Source organism: Propithecus coquereli, unplaced genomic scaffold, assembly GCF_000956105.1.
Source record: "Propithecus coquereli isolate 6110/MARCELLA unplaced genomic scaffold, Pcoq_1.0 Scaffold209, whole genome shotgun sequence".
NCBI lineage: Eukaryota > Metazoa > Chordata > Mammalia > Primates > Indriidae > Propithecus > Propithecus coquereli.
The window spans coordinates 701,265-708,221 of NW_012145967.1; the positions used below are offsets into that span (position 1 = coordinate 701,265).

The 6,957-nt window shown below is 41.9% G+C and overlaps 1 pseudogene; it reads left to right on the top strand.

Moving 5' to 3' along the window:
* The first annotated feature begins 314 nt into the window (after nucleotides 1–314).
* LOC105810310 lies at nucleotides 315–884 on the top strand (annotated as a pseudogene).
* Nucleotides 885–6,957: the final 6,073 nt, after the last annotated feature.

The following is a 6,957-nucleotide window of genomic DNA, read 5'->3' on the forward strand; positions in this document are numbered from 1 at the left end:
AGGCAAGACAATGAAAAGAATTCCAGGTATTTTGTCGTAAAGTTCCCTGATTAGTATCTCCAAACAATGTGGTAAAATGAGCTTATGACCATGCAACAGTGTCTGAGTTCTACTCTGCCAGGTACCGCATGGGATACACAAGTACGGGACATCCTCCCTGACCTCGAGAAGTAGTCAGGTCGGGGAGACACACTAGTGTGCGCAACGCCAGTGTCTTGTAATAACAGACAAGACTTATAAAACGGTTACCAGGGCTTTACTTCCCGGATGTGGAGCCAGCACCTAGGAACTGCCAATCACTTGGAGAGGGTAGGATGGGTTGCGAAGAAAATGTGCCGGGCACCATCTGTGAGTGTGGAGCCCTCAGCCTTGATGGTGAGCACACCCAGGTCAAGCGCGTGCAGCGAGCGCGTCCTCCGTCAATGCGGCCACCTACTGAGGCTCGGCAGCTCCGCATCCTGAATTGAACGCACTACGGGAGGAGCTGAGGAATTTGGGTGTCATCATGTTGGGCTTTCCCTGCAACCAGTTTGGAAAACAAGAACCAGGAAAGGACTCAGAGATCCTTTCTGGGCTCCAGTATGTGCGTCCAGGTGGAGTCTTTGTCCCCAGTCTCCTGTTCTTTGAAAAAGGGGATGTGAATGGAGAAAATGAACAGAAGGTCTTTACTTTCCTTAAGAACTCCTGCCCTCTGACCACTGATCCTTTGGGCTCATCAAGCCAACTCTTCTGGGAGCCCATGAGGTCCATGACATCTGCTGGAACTTTGAGAAGTTCCTGGTGGGGCCCACTGGAGTCCTATCATGCGCTGGTTCCACCGGGCTCCCATCAGCACAGTCCAATCAGACATCCTAGAGTACAGAAAGCACCTCAATGCCCGGTAGGAAGGGCTAGTGACTGGCAGAAATCACCGCCCTGCTTATCGCCTGAAGGACGTGTTTAACAAGGCATCCGCCTTTGCTCCACAATTCTTCCTACCCAGCCTCCATGAGACCAAGCCATCTGGTACTACCCAAGCATCCGCTTGTGCATGTGTGTGTGTGAGAATGGATATGTGGGAGTCTGTTTGTGCATATGCATGTGTGTTTGTGTGTGTGTGTTCAAAGATTAAGGGAAAGAAAACCTATATCCCCAACTCTCTGATACTGAAATACCAGATTTTTTCCAGTCTATTCCAGAGGAAAATCATCCTTTAAGGTAGATGGTTCAGACTACTCATGACTCTAAAAAAGCAAACCCCAGAAGTTTTGATATCCTTTCCCCATCCTGAGAGTTAAAAAAAAAAAAGCAGGAACTGGCAGTAAGACTCTCTAGGTCCCCTTTATGGCCTCATCTCCCCTCTGACACAGGCATGCCTTGTTAAGCTCGTCCTATCCCTAACTAGTCCTCCTTGGTTCTGCCACCAAGTACTTCTCTTCTAGAACCTCTGAAGACAGAGAGCAGAAACCTCACCTCACATGAAGGGAGGGACGTCTCCATCACGGTGGGTCCCCAAACCCCTCTGGGTCAGACCCTACCAGAGCCTTCCTTGGTGCCTGTCCCTTAGTGCATTCAGGTCATGGCACCTGGGCAGGGATGTCCCTTTATTCTGAATGATGGGCTTTCTTCTCACCCTGAGTCCCCCCCAGCTTTAAACTCATTCTTATCACTCTCAAATTAAAAAAACTCTGCAGGGAAAAAAAAAAAAGTTTACTATATACACCAGGCACTGTGTTCTAAGCATTTTACGTGTTTTATTTAATTCTCACAACTAATCTATGAGGTACATTTACAAGACAGTGTGACTGAGCAGTGGTTTGGTAGAGCTAAACAAAATCTGCTACAGGAGTAAGTAGCAGGGACCTTTAACCTCAAACTGGAGGTAGGTCAAAGCGGGGAGCCGGGGCAGGTTCTGAGACAGGCGAAGCCCGAGCTGTCTTGAAAGTCGAGATGAAAAGATTGGGAAGGGGGATTCGGTGGGAGGAAGGTGGGGGCCCCGTAAGCAGGCAGTGGCCGGATTAGAAAGGGGACTCCAGCAGCAGTGTGAGGGATGGATGGGAAGGGCCTGACTAAAGAGAGGGAACAGCACTTAGGAGCTGCTTTTGTTATTAGGCCAGAAATAACAAAGGCTAGAATTAAGCCAGTAGCAGTGGGGATGAAGAAAATAATGGAAAATGTCATCGAAAGGGGGTGGGAAAGACAGCCCTGCGGAGGTATTGCCATTAACTACGTAAGAGCACAGAGAAGAAATCATCGACCAGTCCACATCTGTAGAAAAAGGTCATGAGCAAGTCTTCACATTGTAAGAAAAAATTACAATGACTGTCATTTAAGAGAACTAGATCCTGGCATAAAAGACATAAAAATGCCCCCTGCATAACTGAATTCGTATTTCCCCACGGCATTGCCCTCCCTCAAGGGTTCTGCAAAATGCCCAGGCCCAAAGGGAATTGCAATGCTAGAACTGGCGGGGCAAGAAAGTTCCTGGCCTCTCTTCCGATGACTGTGTTTGTAGGGTCCACACGGATATGGACCCCAGCCCTGTTAGTGGCCTGGGGATTTCGCAGTGGGTCTAATGTCTCTCTATAATGGGGAGGAAGGACACTCAACTATTTATGTGGATAATACATGTTATTTTTCCAGCCAGTCTTACTGGGTTTCTGAAGACTGAACAGCTCGAAGTGCTAGCTTTATATAAAATGTAAAACGTGGGCTACGTGTGGTGGCTCATGCCTGTAATCCTGGGATTACCGAGGCGGGAGGATTGCTTGAGGTCAGGAGTTCGAGACCAGCCTCAGCAAGAGCGAGACCCCGTGTCTACCAAAAATAGAAAAAGTTAGCCGGGCATGGTGGTGCACACCTGTAGTCTCAGCTACTTGGGAGGCTGAGGCAGGAGGATTGCTTGAGCCCAGGAGTTTGAGGTGCTGTGAGTTATGATGATGCCACTGTACTCTCGCCAGGGTGACAAGGTGAGATCCTATCTCAAAAAAAAAAAAAAAAAAAGTAAAATAGCAAAAAGGAATTTTTACTAATTTTGTAAGTAGTCTCCTTTGCATTCAATAAAGAATTCTGTTCCTGGACAAAAGTTATCATGTACACAGGTCCTACTATTTGTACTGTTGTTGCTTGAGAGGCAAAGAGATCATTTCTGCCTCAGCCCCTAATTTAAAACGGACTACAGGATTTTTCCTTGATGTGATCTTTTCTTGTTACGTTCTAAGGCAGCTTTCCTAACAGAGGGTCTCTAGATAGCAAGAATCATCAAAGGTAGTTCATCCAAGGCCAGCCCTTTGGGGGTGTGTGGGGGTACTGAGCCCGTCTAACTTTTCAGGTCCTCTAGTAAATGGGACATTTTCTACATGACAGCCAGCCAGAGGCAGCCAGAAATGTTAGGCAGCGGTGAAAAGCAGGGAGCGGGAACGTGTGCAAGTCTGCAAAACGGTTCTAACGTCAACTCCGCTCACAACCTCTGCAACGATTTGTTCCCGTATCTATAAAAAGGGTAGGTATAAAAGTTTCAATATTTTTTGCAGGAAAATTCAAGTAAATCAACTGGTATTTAAGGAAACAACAACGAAGCAGCTTTCCCTTTGTCCACAAGGGTATTCAAACCCTAGTGGTAAGCCTGGACAATATGGTTAAGATCCTGTCTCTATAAAAAAATTAAAAATTAGCTTGGCATAGTGGTGCATGTTTGTAGTCCTGTTTGGGAGGTTGAGGCAAGATCACTTGAGCCCTGCAGTTTAAGGCTGCAGTGAGCCATGATCACGCTGCTGCGCTCCACCCTGGACGACTAAAAAACAAAAAACCTAAATAAAACCCTAGTTATAAATGTTTGCTGAAGAGGACCCTCTTTCTAGATTGAACGTGCCCTTAGGCAGTTTTTCATCTGTATAAAAATTTACTCATAAAAAAATTACATTAAACTTTGGGATTTGATGTTTGCAAGCAAGTTTACCCCCTTTAAATTCTTGGTATGTTTGTAGATTTTGTTAACTTTCTCACGTAAGTACTTAGAATAAACGTTCTTGTTCGAAAGAGCAAAAGCCCAAACTATTAACTTCAACTCTATCAGTTGAGGGGATACACATACTTGGCTATTACTTTTAGTATCATTCTCTGAAAGGAATCTTTTCGGTACATAATTTATATGCAAACATGCAAACTGTAGGATATGATTATTTTAAATGCTACATTCTGCACTTACATACATCATCTTGTGGCTGAGGCTACCAAGGAAATCAACAATTTGATGACCCTGAATGATTTGGTAAAATGCTGTTAAAAATGCTCAACACACTCAACTAGAATGAAAGAGAATGCTTCTTAAAATTTACTCCTTTCTTCTCTGAACTTAATTCTAAAATGATCCCGATAGCCTGGGGCCACTAAAATACTTTTGTCTTTACTGTCATTCTAGAGACCAGTGTTATAGCTGTAGTCCTAGCTACTTGGGAGGATAGCTTGAGACAAGCCTAGGCAATGGAGTGGAGAGGATGGACAGGAAAAGAAGGAGAGAAGGGGAAGAGAGTATGGAAGGGAGAGGAGGGGAGAGAAGAAGAGGAAAGGAAAAGAAATGGCCAGTATTGTCAAAATCCACATTGATGAATGTAAAGTTAGAATGCCCTCCCTTCCTGCCTTTAGGTGTATTACCTATGTAATGAGCTGCTTCCCACTGGCCATGTACCCATTTTTTACTGCCTGGTTGTAAGGTTATCACTGAAATGGTACCAATGGGTCTCTAGTCAGTACAGTATGACTTCAGAAAGAATCAGAGCAACTTCTAAAGGTGCAACCAACCAATCAGTACATAGCTTTATACAGAACCTGGTTCAACAGCTCTAGGATTTGATGACTGACTTCCAACTAGCCTCCTTTATATCCTTCTTCCAATCCGGGGTATGGTGTTTGTGGAATCTTTGCACTAATAGGTCTTTTCTTAATTGACCAAGAAACTGACATGTGCTAATGTAATACTCTCTAGTCTGTGCATAGTCAATGGATATTTGCTTAAGTAACAAATTATTCTGATGACTTTTGTCATCCACTTGACCTCAGCCAACACCACCAATTCTTCCTTCCAGCCAATAATAAATAACAACAGCAGGAAGTTTTATTCCATAAAGCATTAATATATTTTAATGAGAAAACAAAAACAAATCTTAGTCTCATGTTTCTATCCAAAGACACTCAAAACTAGTTTTTCCCTGCCCATCCCTTCTAACTGCAACTTTATTTGTGACCATGTAATAAAGGCCAGTTTAAAGATTTTTTTTTAAAAAAAGTTTAAACCTTTTTTAAAAAGATTAAACAATCAGGCTAGCAAAAAGGTACTCAATACATACTTTCCTTATATCAAACAAGCTAATATTTCAGTACAGTGTAACTATACAGAATATATACAATACACGTATGTTCACAAAGCAAACACTATAGGCTCAGAACAGATTTGAAAAAACATGATATTCACATTGATTACAATAACTCTAAAAATGATTGTAACGTTGAAACGGCACTTAGTTTACAAAAAAGTCACAAAAATATATATATATATATATATATATATATAGTCACCAAGAACTATGGTTCCTGTAAAATACTAATAGCCAGATACTATTATATAAAATGTGAAGTTCTGACAGTGTATACATTTTTAGGAAATAAAACAAAATCCAAAACCATTTTTGTTATTGTCGAAAGTCAAACATGCCAAGTAACTTAGCTATGGCCACTGTCACCAAGTAAAGCCATACTTGAATGAGATGACGACTGGATACAAAGCTGGTGAATTGGGGACTGGCACAGTTAAGAGTTGTACTGTTCTAGGAGAGGGGTAGAAGACGTAAAAACACCCATCTACACAATTTAGTGCACGTTCTTTCTCTCCAGCATTACCCTCCCTTGAGGGTTTCACAAAATGCCAGTGCCCAAAAAGATTCATAATGCCACAACCGGCAGGGTAAGCTCCCCCCAGAATTCCTTTCTGCCGGGCTCTAGGCAAATAGTAAAGCGTGCGTCAGCTAAACAAAGCAATCAGTCACCCATCTGGAAGACCTTGGTGCAGTTTCCTCCTAGGCTGATCGCACTAGAAAGTACTCCAGTTTTTAAATGGAGCCAGATTTGTTAGCCCTGTAAAATACTGAGCTACTGTAGCAGCACATATGAAATTACAGAAACAAAAATGCAATTTTAAAAATTCATTTGTTAAATCAAAACTTCTTCCCTTCAAATGTCTCCCTAACCAGACATCAATTTCTTCTATCATTGAATTCTGATCTATTACTCAATCTGACTTTCTCATTATGCTGCTCTGGAAAAAAGACACTTCCCAGTCCTGGAAAAGTTTAAATTTACTCTTAAAAATGGAAATACAGGAATTTTTTAAAGTAAAAAAAAAAAAAAAGTCTGTTTTAAAAGTATCTTTCACAAATATATATATTTAAATATTAAAATAGGCTACCTAGGATTTTTATAAAATGGCTTTTGAAAAGATAGTAGAGGCAGAAAGAAGCCACACACTATCCTCCAAATTACACATAAGGTGCCACGAGGGTGCCCTACAAAGAGGCAGGCAATCTCTATCTGATGCAACAAGAGGCACCAGTAACAACAGAAAAATTAAATATATTAAAATAGGCTACCTAGGATTTTTATAAAATGGCTTTTGAAAAGATAGTAGAGGCAGAAAGAAGCCATACACTATCCTCCAAATTACACATAAGGTGCCACGAGGGTGCCCTACAAAGAGGCAGGCAATCTCTATCTGATGCAACAAGAGGCAGCAGTAACAACAGAAAAATTAAATATATTATTGGGAACTTGGATCAAAACCAAATTTTACTCTATTAGGGACTGTTGCTTTTTTAAAAAATACCTTGAAATATAAGTATTAGAAGCCATCACTTTATACAAGGAAGAAAATGAATAAAGTTTATGATCTTCCTCCTTCCAAATACCTGATGTCATTCATTTCAGGTA